The following is a 14,505-nucleotide window of genomic DNA, read 5'->3' on the forward strand; positions in this document are numbered from 1 at the left end:
ATGATGAAATCAACTAGTCATGCAACTTTTCAATAAGTGGTCTACTCATCCGAAACATATCATAGCAATCGTTTGGATTACTAATTGTTGTCATCACCCAATCATAGCCAGTTGAACTAGGTTTTCTTCTCACTGACTTGTTAAGAAAAGTTTCACCATAATACGTACCAAATGCATTGAGCATAGATCCAACTCTTTTCAACATTTGGCCTCGATCTCGCGCAGCTACAAAAGCCTCGTCCTCCTCCTCATCCTCATTCACATCTACATCAAGCTACAAATAATATTCATGCAAATTAAGTAATAGAAAGTACCAGAAGCCACACATAAAAATAAATATATGTTCCACACATAAACAATAAATAGATGTTCCACACATGAAAGTAAATAGATGGTCCTAACACACGAAAATAAATAGATGTTCCTAACATAAGCCATCCTTAGCGCAGTGCCTCTTCAACCATAGAAGTCTTCCTTCATTTGTTTTGAATGACTTAAATACATCCCTGTGCTCCGCCTTAACAAAAAGCTGAGTAGCCATGAAATGCTCAAGTGATCCTTCAGTTGCTCCACACTCAACAGCCCATTCCATGCATTGCTTGATTGATTCATACCTATACTCACCAAGCATTACTTTGTTTGAAATATTGCAATTGATCTCCAAAGTATTATGAATCTTATTCATGACCTTAACCATGGTATTCTTTGAGCGCTTCAGTGGGCTATTAACAACAGTAGGACTAGCTCTTTTCTTTGACTGAGTTGAGACGCCTCTCTTCGACTGAGTTGACTTGCTGCCACTAGCAAAAGGAGACGCAAATTCATCATATTGAGCATCACAGTCTGCCTCAAATGTGCCAAAATCAACTCCATCAATACCATCAACATCAGTCTCATGATTTTCCACATCATAAAATTTACCTGGAGCGCATGATGTAGATCTATCCACTGCAATATGTTCAAACATTTGTGTCATGAAATCTTCATTTTCTGGAGGGCCATTGTAACGCCCCGAATTTTTTGCAGTTGAATTTTTTCTTTCTTTACTCGCCAAAATTCGGGCGTTACCTTTTCTCTTTCTTTTTCCCCTCGCTAAACCTTGACCTTTTTCAAAGTTTAGCGGGATTCGGTTTGGAATTCCCGTATGTATAAAAACCCTAAATACTTTATGTTGTTTGATGCACCATGCCGCCCTTGCATTTTTGGTTGTTTGAAAGTGCAATCGCATTCATCTAAAAGATCGGATTTTGAGAACAAGCGGAAAATCTTTTATCTTTCTTTCTCTCTCTTTCTCTCTCCCCTTTCTCTCTCTCTCCCGCGCCCTGGGCCGACCCCGGCCGGCCCAGCCGCCCCCTGGCGCCCCCCCCTTGGGCCCAATTGGCCCAAGCCGCCCCCCCCACCTCCCCTTTTTCCCCAAACCCTCTCCCTCTCCCTCTCATTTTCTCTCATTCTCTCCCTAGCGCCGCCCCTACCCCTGCCCTAAGCCGCCGCCGCCCCTGCTCCCTACCCTAGGCCGCCGCGCCGCCCCCTGCCGCCGGCCGCCCCTCGCCGTCGATCCCCGCCGGTGAGCCCCCTCCCCCTCCTCCCTCTCCTCCCTCCCCTCTTCTCTCCCCACCCCCGCGCGCCCCCTGGCCGCGCCGGCAGCCGCCCCAGCCCCGCCGTGGCCCCTGGCCGCCGCTGGCCGGCCCTCGGCCGCGCCCAGCCGGCCCCGGCCGCCGCTGGCCCGCCCCGGCCGCTCCCCTGGCCGCCCTGGCCCGGCCGCTGGCCGCCCCCAGCCGCGCCCCGCCCGGCCGCCAGCCGCCCCTAGCCCGCGCCCCGGCCGCCTGGCCCCCTGGCCGCGCCCCCCTGTCCCGGGCCGGTTCAGCCGGCCTCGGCCCCGGCTCAGCCGCCCCCGGCCCCAGCTCGGCCGCCCCCCGCGCTCGGCCGCCCCAGCTCGGCCGCCTGCCCCCGGGCCGGTTCAACCGCCCCTAGGGCCGGTTCAACCGCCCCCCCCCTCTGTTTTTTTATTTATTTTTTATTTTATTTTATTTACTTTCTGTGATTATAATTACTGTATTTTAAGTAGGCTAATCACTGTTCATGCTATGGGAAAATAGGAAGTTTAATTTAAAATTCCGTTATGATATTGATTCACGTAGTTAATTGTTTACCCTGTGCAATGTTGATCAACTAAAAGTGATTAGGTTTCCATTAGTATATATAAATATATATAACAGAATTATTTTGTTAAAAACCAATTGTGTCATTAGTGCATAAGATTTAACCCCCTGCGAGACCCTTTCCTGTTTCTTTCTAACCATAACAAATGCGATATCGAATGTCATACTTGATGCATATTCGCTTTATTTGTTATCTTGTATGGTGTACTGTTCTTTTGTATTAAATATGTGGATGGATGTATGTATGTTTGCGCTCGCATAGAGAACGATTCGGTCGAAGAGCCCGAGGAATTCGCAGGAGAAGCCCCTGAGCAGCAGTCGGTTGGTGGAGGCAAGTGTCCTTTGACCTATCTCTGTCCTATTCATTATTTAATTCACCTCCCGCTTACACATTTATGCCTAAGGATTGACTAGCTTTTGTTATCCATGTCCTTGTTTACCTATCTGGGTTGGATTATTACTGTTTAGCTTTATGCTATTGCTCAACTCTAATCAATGAACATGATGTGGTTATCTATGATACGCTGTTTTCCCGTTCTTCTTTATGATCATACTTGTGGTTTTCAAGGGGACTCGAGCGGTTTCTCGAGTGCCTCTCCGTAAGGACCTGTTCTATGGATGACCGCCCGGGAAAACAGTGCAACCATGAGGGTGGAATGGGGTGCCCTTAGCTGAATAATTAGAGGATCCGGGATGTAGTTCACTTAGCCGTCGTGCCGTCAATGGGGCTCGGTGTATGCGGCTCGCTCTGCCAAGTTTGGGTTCGCCCCTTGGGGAGGAGTGCGGTGCATTTAGGAAACCTAACGGGTGGCTACAGTCCCGGGGAATCTTTGTAAAGGCTACGTAGTGAAACCCTGCCTATTCACCTTGGTAGTGTTTAAGGGTTTGATCGGCCCGAGGCAAGAGGGAATCACGGCTTGTGGGTAAAGTGCACAACCTCTGCAGAGTGTTATGAAACTGATATATCAGCCGTGCTCGCGGTTATGAGCGGCCAAGGGAGCTCCAGTGATTAGTGGTACTTGATCAGAGACATTGTGGTACAGGTGGTTATGAGATTGATGGTTCTGGTTATGATTATGGTATTGGTAAGTGGTATTCTTTCCGTTTGGAAAGGGTACATCGGGTTAATAACTTGGGTTAATGCTAAAACTTGGCTTTCTACTAGTAAATAATAATCTGACCAACTAAAAGCAACTGCTTGACTTATCCCCACATAAAGCTAGTCCACTACAGCCAAACAGGATACTTGCTGAGTATGTTGATGTGTACTCACCCTTGCTCTACACACCAAACCCCCCCCCCCCCCCAGGTTGTCAGCATTGCAACCACTGCTCAGGCGAAGATGAAGCTGTGGAAGGAGACTTCCAGGAGTTCCAAGACTACGACGAGTTCTAGGTGTGGGTTAGCGGCAACCCCCACTCGGCTGCCTGTGAAGGCCGCGTTATCTACGTTTCTTTTCCGCACTTTGATTTATTGTAAGAACTATATGGACGTCTCAGACGTATGATGTAATCGACTATTTCCCTTATTAATACTATTTTGAGCACTGTGTGATGATGTCCATGTTATGTAACTGCTGTGTACGTGAATAACTGATCCTGGCACGTACATGGTTCGCATTCGGTTTGCCTTCTAAAACCGGGTGTGACATAAGTGGTATCAAAGCCGTGCTGACTGTAGGACCGCTAACCTAGAGTAGAATGGTCGTTCTAAGGACTATAGACCTCTGTCTCTTCCTTGACTTTGATATCCCTTCAAAAGTTGGTCCTACTGACCAAACCTATGTTCTACTACATATTATACCTTGCTGAAAATTATGTTTTATTCTGATCCTTCATTTATTTATGATTCATTACTTGCTGGTCATATTAATTCTATTCTCACCCCTTTTGCTTGCGATGTCTTTTGTAGATGGCTCGACTTAGACACACTGCACGTAAGTCAGTCATCCCCTTCTTACCCTCCCGCCTTGCTGAGCGTCCGCTTCGCCGTCCCGTGGCCGGACAGTCCAGCCACTTGGAGAGACTACACCACCGCCTGCGTGAGGAGCAAGAACGTCGACGACAGGAGCAGCAGAGCTCTTCCTTCTCGCTCCACCAGGAGATAGAGTCTGTGAGGAGCTGCTCCCCTGTGCTTCCTCTGGAGCCGCCCCCTGCACCACCACTGGGCGCCCCAGCTTCTGGAGTAGCTGCTGGAGGAGACCCAGACGACGGAGATGGCGACGACAGCTCGAGCCACGACACCGACTTCTCTGCTAACCTTGAGCCGGAAGGATGGGTTGCTCGACCCATCACTCGCGACGCTGCTCGCGGGTGTCACTTCCACGATGCGCTCGACACCCTGCTACGTCGGGCATTTGACCGGCATACTTGGTCCGTCGAGTATCGCTGTGTGGTCTACCAGCATAGTCGCGGGGTCTACCCGGATCGCTGGGAGGCAACTTGCTTGGTGCGCTGCCCGGAGAACAGTCTCCAGGGAGCGGAGGCTTGCTCAGAGCACTATTCTATCTCTGAGCGGGACTCAGCTGAGGCAGCCATGCAAGATGCTGCACGGCGTGCGCTTTCGCACTACTGCTCGGTTTTCGGTGGGGCAGCTGATGGTCTTGACCTGAAGTATTACCCCCGCCGTTCATCTGGCAGCACAGGAGGCGTGATTGTCTCACCTGTCGGTGAGGGCAATCCTAGGTTGAGCAGCACAGTCAACCTAGCCGCCGTGCTAAACACGGAGCTGGACCATGCATTAGATGAGCTGAGTAGGGCTCGTGCTGAGATCGCCCAGCTGCGGGCTGAGCGCGCGGAACGTCGTTATCTGGATGGTGGTTCCCCCGCTCCCGTCGGGACTCAGCACCCGTACCGCTCACCTCAGCGTGGACACCAGTCTTATGGCAATCCCGCCTGCAAGACCAAGATAACTCTAGAGCCATAGATCGTTAGAGTTGGATCTTGTAATTAATACGAAATATATACGTAGAAGCTTCAGTCTTAGCGTTAGTCTCGGTCTTAGTTAGTCTTAGTTAGACAGGGTAGTTTGCTATATCCTGTGCATTTATGTTTGTCATGATGAACTATGATTGGTTTGGATCTTTGTAATGATTGTCACCAGAGTGTGGGTATCCCCTGCATTTTGGTTTACCTATTATGTTAATAAAGTTAGTTATATAGTTGGGAAAACCTTTATTCTACTTTCCTCTTTTTCTGAGAAGCTGTGTGGCCTGTGTTGGAGATCAGTGAAGATGCTCATCTGTTCAGTGCTGTTGAGGAATTCTATTCTCTTTTCTTATGCTGCAAGATTTGCCAGATCAGTTCTGATGTGTGGTTGCGTTCTGCAGATGTCAGAGAACAGGCGCAGAGGAGGAAGGCGTGCTCAGCAGGAGCAAGCCGGTCAGCAAGATGAGGCGCCCCAGCAGCAGCAGCTGCCACCCCCGCCCCCGATGTCGATTGAGCAGATGTTTCTGATGCAGACTCAGGCAGTTCAAGCCATCGGTCAGACTTTGGCCGCCATTCAGCAGCAGCAGCAGCAGCAGCAGCAAGCACCACCCCAGCCTCAGATGCCTCAGATGCCCAGAGACAAGCGTGCTGAATTCATGAGAGGTCATCCATCAACGTTCGCTCATTCTTCTGACCCTATGGACGCTGAAGATTGGCTGCGCACTGTGGAGCGGGAGTTGCATACCGCTCAGTGCGATGACAGGGAGAAAGTTCTGTATGGTCCCCGTCTGTTGAGAGGAGCAGCCCAGTCATGGTGGGAGTCTTACCTCGCCACCCATGCCAACCCCGACACCATCACCTGGGAAGAATTCAGAGGTAGCTTTCGTCAGTACCATGTGCCTGCAGGTCTGATGACAGTGAAGAAGGAGGAGTTCCTGGCCCTTAAGCAAGGGTCATCGTCTGTCAGTGAGTACCGGGACAAGTTTCTGCAATTGTCTCGCTACGCTCCCGAAGATGTCAACACCGACGCCAAGCGACAATACCGTTTTCTGAGAGGCTTGGTTGACCCTCTGCAGTATCAGCTGATGAATCACACCTTCCCAACATTCCAGCACCTGATTGACAGAGCAATCATGACAGAGAGAAAGCGCAAGGAGATGGAAGATCGTAAGCGCAAGATCAGTGGACCCCAGCCTGGAAGCAGCAGCCGTCCCCGTTTCTCAGGCAATCAACCTCAGCAGTTCAGGCAGAACCAGCGTCCACCTCAGCAGCATCAGCAGCGTCAGCAGTATCAGCAGTTCCAAAGGCAGTATCCTCAGCATCAGTACCAGAATCGTCAGAGCAATCAGTCAGGAGGAGGTCAGTTTCAGAGGCAGAATCAACAGACACCTCGTCTTCCTGCCCCAGCAAATCAGCAGAACAGTCAGGCAGCACCAGCTCAGGTTGGAAACAGGGCATGTTTCCACTGTGGAGAGCAAGGCCATTGGGTGATGCAATGTCCGAAGAAGGCAGCCCAGCAGCAGTCAGGCCCCAATGCCCCAGCAAAGCAGAATGTGTCTCAGCCTGGAGCAGGCAACCGCTCTCAGCAGCGCTATAATCATGGAAGACTGAACCACTTGGAGGCTGAAGCAGTTCAGGAGACCCCCGACATGACAGTAGGTATGTTCCCAGTCGATTCCCATATTGCAGAAGTGTTATTTGATACTGGAGCAACACATTCTTTCATTACTGCATCATGGGTAGAAGCACATAATCTTCCAATTACCACCATGTCAACCCCTATTCAAATTGACTCAGCTGGTGGTAGAATTCGAGCTGATAGCATTTGTTTGAATATAAGTGTGGAAATAAGGGGGATAGCGTTTCCCGCCAACCTTATAGTAATGGGTACTCAGGGAATAGATGTCATCCTAGGGATGAATTGGCTAGATAAGTATCAGGCAGTTATCAGTTGTGATAAAAGGACCATCAAGTTGGTGTCCCCACTAGGAGAGGAAGTGGTGACCGAGTTAGTCTTGCCTGAGCCAAAGAAAGGAAGTTGTTATCAGATGGCTGTCGATAGCAGTGAAGCAGACCCAATTGAGAGTATCAAGGTAGTGTCTGAGTTCCCGGATGTGTTTCCAAAGGACTTACCGGGTATGCCACCAGAGCGGAAAGTTGAATTTGCTATAGAGCTTCTTCCTGGAACCGCCCCTATCTCTAAGAGAGCTTACAGAATATCTGGACCAGAGTTGGTTGAGCTTAAGAAGCAGATTGATGAGCTGTCAGAGAAAGGTTACATCCGGCCAAGCACCTCGCCTTGGGCCGCCCCTGTCTTGTTTGTGGAGAAGAAAGATGGCACCAAGAGGATGTGTATCGATTATCGAGCTTTGAATGAAGTCACGATCAAGAACAAGTATCCTTTGCCCAGAATAGAAGATCTGTTCGACCAGTTGAGAGGAGCCAGTGTGTTCTCCAAGATCGATCTGAGGTCAGGTTATCATCAGCTCAGGATCCGACCTTCGGACATTCCGAAGACGGCATTCATTACCAAGTATGGTTTATATGAGTTCACAGTGATGTCTTTTGGTTTGACCAATGCACCAGCGTTCTTTATGAACTTGATGAACAGTGTATTCATGGATTATCTTGATAAGTTCGTGGTGGTATTCATTGATGACATTCTGGTTTATTCTCAAAGTGAAGAAGAGCATGCAGATCATTTGAGGATGGTATTGCAGAGATTGCGAGAGCACCAGTTGTATGCAAAGTTGAGCAAGTGTGAGTTCTGGATCAGTGAAGTCCTGTTCTTGGGTCACATAATCAACAAAGAAGGATTGGCTGTGGATCCGAAGAAAGTGGCAGACATTCTAAACTGGAAAGCGCCAACAGATGCTAGAGGAATCAAGAGCTTCATTGGAATGGCCGGATATTATCGGCGATTCATTGAAGGGTTTTCGAAGATTGCGAAACCAATGACAGCGTTGCTAGGCAACAAGGTTGAGTTCAAGTGGACCCAGAAATGCCAAGAGGCCTTTGAAGCGCTGAAAGAGAAGTTGACAACAGCGCCTGTCCTAGTCTTGCCTGATGTGCACAAGCCCTTCTCTGTGTATTGTGATGCTTGTTACACAGGTTTGGGATGCGTGTTGATGCAAGAGGGAAGAGTTGTGGCTTACTCGTCCCGACAGCTGAAGGTTCATGAGAAGAACTACCCAATCCATGATCTAGAGTTGGCAGCAGTGGTTCACGCACTGAAGACATGGAGGCACTATCTGTATGGACAGAAATGCGATGTTTACACAGACCACAAGAGTCTGAAGTACATATTCACTCAGTCGGAGTTGAACATGAGGCAACGAAGATGGTTAGAGTTGATCAAAGATTATGAGTTGGAGATCCATTACCATCCAGGAAAAGCGAACGTAGTGGCAGATGCTTTGAGCAGAAAGAGTCAAGTCAATCTGATGGTCGCTCGTCCGATGCCTTATGAGTTGGCCAAGGAGTTTGACAGGTTGAGTCTCGGATTTCTGAACAATTCGCGAGGAGTCACAGTTGAATTGGAACCTACCTTGGAGCGCGAAATCAAAGGAGCGCAGAAAAATGATGAGAAGATCAGTGAGATTCGGCGATTGATTCTAGATGGCAGAGGCAAAGACTTTCGAGAAGATGCAGAAGGTGTGGTATGGTTCAAAGACCGCTTGTGTGTTCCCAATGTCCAGTCTATTCGGGAGTTGATTCTCAAGGAAGCTCATGAGACAGCTTATTCGATTCACCCTGGCAGTGAGAAGATGTATCAGGATCTGAAGAAGAAATTCTGGTGGTACGGAATGAAAAGAGAAATCGCAGAGCATGTGGCTATGTGCGATAGTTGTCGAAGAATTAAGGCAGAACACCAGAGACCAGCTGGATTGTTGCAACCGTTGCAGATCCCTCAGTGGAAATGGGATGAAATTGGTATGGATTTCATAGTCGGATTGCCTCGCACTCGAGCCGGCTACGATTCTATTTGGGTAGTGGTGGACCGTTTGACCAAGTCAGCCCACTTCATACCTGTCAAGACCAACTACAACAGTGCAGTATTGGCAGAATTGTATATGTCTCGGATCGTTTGTCTTCATGGTGTGCCAAAGAAGATAGTGTCAGACAGAGGAACGCAGTTCACCTCTCATTTCTGGCAGCAGTTGCATGAAGCCTTGGGCACGCATCTGAATTTCAGTTCAGCTTATCACCCGCAGACAGATGGTCAGACTGAAAGAACCAATCAAATTCTTGAAGATATGTTGAGAGCCTGTGCGTTGCAAGATCAGTCCGGATGGGACAAGCGATTGCCTTATGCAGAGTTTTCCTATAACAACAGTTACCAGGCCAGTTTGAAGATGTCACCGTTTCAAGCGCTGTATGGAAGGAGTTGCAGAACTCCGTTGCAATGGGATCAGCCTGGAGAGAAGCAGGTGTTTGGGCCAGATATTTTGCTTGAAGCCGAAGAGAACATCAAGATGGTTCGAGAGAATCTGAAGATAGCGCAATCGAGGCAGCGAAGCTATGCAGACACAAGAAGAAGAGAGCTGAGTTTTGAAGTCGGAGACTTTGTCTATCTGAAAGTGTCACCGATCAGAGGAGTCAGAAGATTCGGAGTCAAAGGCAAGCTAGCACCCCGCTACATTGGTCCGTATCAAATTCTCTCAAAGCGTGGAGAAGTGGCTTATCAGCTCAGCCTGCCAGAGAATTTGTCTGCTGTGCATGATGTCTTTCATGTGTCTCAGTTGAAGAAGTGTTTGCGTGTGCCAGAAGAGCAGTTGCCAGTGGAAGGTCTTGAAGTCCAGGAGGACTTGACCTATATTGAGAAGCCAGCTCAGATCCTTGAGGTTGCAGATAGAGTCACCCGAAGGAAGACCATTAGAATGTGCAAAGTCAGATGGAATCACCACTCTGAGGAAGAAGCAACCTGGGAGCGTGAAGATGATCTAGTGGCTAAGTACCCAGAGCTCTTTGCTAGCCAGCCCTGAATCTCGAGGGCAAGATTCTTTTAAGGGGGATAGGTTTGTAACGCCCCGAATTTTTTGCAGTTGAATTTTTTCTTTCTTTACTCGCCAAAATTCGGGCGTTACCTTTTCTCTTTCTTTTTCCCCTCGCTAAACCTTGACCTTTTTCAAAGTTTAGCGGGATTCGGTTTGGAATTCCCGTATGTATAAAAACCCTAAATACTTTATGTTGTTTGATGCACCATGCCGCCCTTGCATTTTTGGTTGTTTGAAAGTGCAATCGCATTCATCTAAAAGATCGGATTTCGAGAACAAGCGGAAAATCTTTTATCTTTCTTTCTCTCTCTTTCTCTCTCCCCTTTCTCTCTCTCTCCCGCGCCCTGGGCCGACCCCGGCCGGCCCAGCCGCCCCCTGGCGCCCCCCCCCTTGGGCCCAATTGGCCCAAGCCGCCCCCCACCTCCCCTTTTTCCCCAAACCCTCTCCCTCTCCCTCTCATTTTCTCTCATTCTCTCCCTAGCGCCGCCCCTACCCCTGCCCTAAGCCGCCGCCGCCCCTGCCCCCTACCCTAGGCCGCCGCGCCGCCCCCTGCCGCCGGCCGCCCCTCGCCGTCGATCCCCGCCGGTGAGCCCCCTCCCCCTCCTCCCTCTCCTCCCTCCCCTCTTCTCTCCCCACCCCCGCGCGCCCCCTGGCCGCGCCGGCAGCCGCCCCAGCCCCGCCGTGGCCCCTGGCCGCCGCTGGCCGGCCCTCGGCCGCGCCCAGCCGGCCCCGGCCGCCGCTGGCCCGCCCCGGCCGCTCCCCTGGCCGCCCTGGCCCGGCCGCTGGCCGCCCCCAGCCGCGCCCCGCCCGGCCGCCAGCCGCCCCTAGCCCGCGCCCCGGCCGCCTGGCCCCCTGGCCGCGCCCCCCTGTCCCGGGCCGGTTCAGCCGGCCTCGGCCCCGGCTCAGCCGCCCCCGGCCCCAGCTCGGCCGCCCCCCGCGCTCGGCCGCCCCAGCTCGGCCGCCTGCCCCCGGGCCGGTTCAACCGCCCCTAGGGCCGGTTCAACCGCCACCCCCCTCTGTTTTTTTATTTATTTTTTATTTTATTTTATTTACTTTCTGTGATTATAATTACTGTATTTTAAGTAGGCTAATCACTGTTCATGCTATGGGAAAATAGGAAGTTTAATTTAAAATTCCGTTATGATATTGATTCACGTAGTTAATTGTTTACCCTGTGCAATGTTGATCAACTAAAAGTGATTAGGTTTCCATTAGTATATATAAATATATATAACAGAATTATTTTGTTAAAAACCAATTGTGTCATTAGTGCATAAGATTTAACCCCCTGCGAGACCCTTTCCTGTTTCTTTCTAACCATAACAAATGCGATATCGAATGTCATACTTGATGCATATTCGCTTTATTTGTTATCTTGTATGGTGTACTGTTCTTTTGTATTAAATATGTGGATGGATGTATGTATGTTTGCGCTCGCATAGAGAACGATTCGGTCGAAGAGCCCGAGGAATTCGCAGGAGAAGCCCCTGAGCAGCAGTCGGTTGGTGGAGGCAAGTGTCCTTTGACCTATCTCTGTCCTATTCATTATTTAATTCACCTCCCGCTTACACATTTATGCCTAAGGATTGACTAGCTTTTGTTATCCATGTCCTTGTTTACCTATCTGGGTTGGATTATTACTGTTTAGCTTTATGCTATTGCTCAACTCTAATCAATGAACATGATGTGGTTATCTATGATACGTTGTTTTCCCGTTCTTCTTTATGATCATACTTGTGGTTTTCAAGGGGACTCGAGCGGTTTCTCGAGTGCCTCTCCGTAAGGACCTGTTCTATGGATGACCGCCCGGGAAAACAGTGCAACCATGAGGGTGGAATGGGGTGCCCTTAGCTGAATAATTAGAGGATCCGGGATGTAGTTCACTTAGCCGTCGTGCCGTCAATGGGGCTCGGTGTATGCGGCTCGCTCTGCCAAGTTTGGGTTCGCCCCTTGGGGAGGAGTGCGGTGCATTTAGGAAACCTAACGGGTGGCTACAGTCCCGGGGAATCTTTGTAAAGGCTACGTAGTGAAACCCTGCCTATTCACCTTGGTAGTGTTTAAGGGTTTGATCGGCCCGAGGCAAGAGGGAATCACGGCTTGTGGGTAAAGTGCACAACCTCTGCAGAGTGTTATGAAACTGATATATCAGCCGTGCTCGCGGTTATGAGCGGCCAAGGGAGCTCCAGTGATTAGTGGTACTTGATCAGAGACATTGTGGTACAGGTGGTTATGAGATTGATGGTTCTGGTTATGATTATGGTATTGGTAAGTGGTATTCTTTCCGTTTGGAAAGGGTACATCGGGTTAATAACTTGGGTTAATGCTAAAACTTGGCTTTCTACTAGTAAATAATAATCTGACCAACTAAAAGCAACTGCTTGACTTATCCCCACATAAAGCTAGTCCACTACAGCCAAACAGGATACTTGCTGAGTATGTTGATGTGTACTCACCCTTGCTCTACACACCAAACCCCCCCCCCCCCCAGGTTGTCAGCATTGCAACCACTGCTCAGGCGAAGATGAAGCTGTGGAAGGAGACTTCCAGGAGTTCCAAGACTACGACGAGTTCTAGGTGTGGGTTAGCGGCAACCCCCAGTCGACTGCCTGTGAAGGCCGCGTTATCTACGTTTCTTTTCCGCACTTTGATTTATTGTAAGAACTATATGGACGTCTCAGACGTATGATGTAATCGACTATTTCCCTTATTAATACTATTTTGAGCACTGTGTGATGATGTCCATGTTATGTAACTGCTGTGTACGTGAATAACTGATCCTGGCACGTACATGGTTCGCATTCGGTTTGCCTTCTAAAACCGGGTGTGACAGCCATATTTCAGTTTCTTCCAATCAGGATGCCTCTGCATAACAATTACAATATTTAGTACTACATCATAGATGAAAGAAATTAAAACAAGTACAATATAACTTTAACTAATATGTTATTACCTTTGTATTTTTCTTCCAGTATTCATCACTTGCAATCACAGTCCCTAGCTTAGAATCCCATCCAAGTCATGTATCTTTGTTTAGACCAAGCCAAAAACTGTAAAGCCCTTTCAGTAAATCCCACTTATTCTTCAATTGAGTTTTGCTGTGAAGCAAACCAGTTCTTTGTCGATACTTAGCACAAATATTTTTATACGCTGCAGTAGTTAGTGTTCCATTTGGTCTGTTACCAGCTTCAACCTCTTCAACACATATTTCACAAAAAGTTCTAGTATTCATGGATGACCAATCTGCCTTGTCATATTTCTCCTTCTATACGAAAATATATGTACAAGCATATCACATATGAACATTACAAATGTCTACTAATTAGCAATGGCCATGTGTTAGAAAATTACTCATCGAATTATTTGCAGTAATTTCAGCTTCAACTTCAATTGGTTCATCATCTTCCCGACCTTGAGCATTTAAATCGATGTCAATACCAACACTTCGGCCACCACGAATGCTCCTTCCGGCACTCCTACTACCGCGTATCACACAACTAGTGCCACGACCGGCACTACGCCCTACCAGTGTAAATCCTGCGCCACGACGACCTGCCGTCATGGAACCACGTACCATGGTTGGTCTGCCTCGTTCAGGTGACGTAACATCACCAACTCCTGATTCAATGTCTGCTGGTTCCGACGGAGGATCCATCACCACGACGATGGCGCGGAGGCTTCTAGCGGCGGGATCCTGTGCCGGGCGCGGGACGCGTCCCCGTCGACCGCGCGGAGGCTTCTGGCGGCGGGATCCTGTGCCGGGCGGGAATCTGCTGCGCGCGGGACGCGTCGGAGTGCCAGGCGACGGGATCCTGTGCCAGGCGGCGGAGGCTTCTAGCGGCGGGATTCGGTAGATTATAATGGCAATGGTGGGTAATTTCTAGGAAACTTGAAAGGGTAGTGGGGAAGTGGGAAAAAAATAATATGAAATAAGCACCTCCTCACTTGCTTATGGATTATCATAATCCAAGGGGTTAGATTATATAATCTGGGCAAATAAGTTGGACTGTTTGTTTGCCTCTTAGGATTATTTAATCGAGAATATATAATCTGGGGGGGTAAACAAACAGGCCCTAAGTCAAATGGCAGTGCCTTGACAGAATAATTGTCGCACCTCTTGGAAAATTGATCACATGTCTTTTTTCTAACACTCTCCCTTGATCAATTTCAACTTCATTTGATCATTCTTTAGCTGTTCTTCCAAAATATCATTCTCTTTAAAACCCTGTGAGAAAAATAAGGAGTATACCATTTTTTGGATTATGAGTAAAACTCACATTGACTTCCAAAAGAAAAAAATATGTCTGTAATCAACATTCCTAAAATCCTCCATGGGAAAGAATAAATGATGAAGCATATAGCTTAGTTGATATTATCTCGTTAAAAACTTTGGATGAGAAAACCTCAACAAGGCAAAACTCATAA

At 48.8% G+C, this 14,505-nt stretch overlaps 1 pseudogene; it reads right to left on the bottom strand.

The window, feature by feature from the left end:
• Positions 1-346: 346 nt before the first annotated feature.
• LOC109940376 (L10-interacting MYB domain-containing protein-like) lies at positions 347-13,657 on the bottom strand (annotated as a pseudogene).
• Between the last annotated feature and the right edge of the window lie 848 nt (positions 13,658-14,505).

This window comes from Zea mays, chromosome 6 (assembly GCF_902167145.1).
Source record: "Zea mays cultivar B73 chromosome 6, Zm-B73-REFERENCE-NAM-5.0, whole genome shotgun sequence".
Lineage (NCBI taxonomy): Eukaryota > Viridiplantae > Streptophyta > Magnoliopsida > Poales > Poaceae > Zea > Zea mays.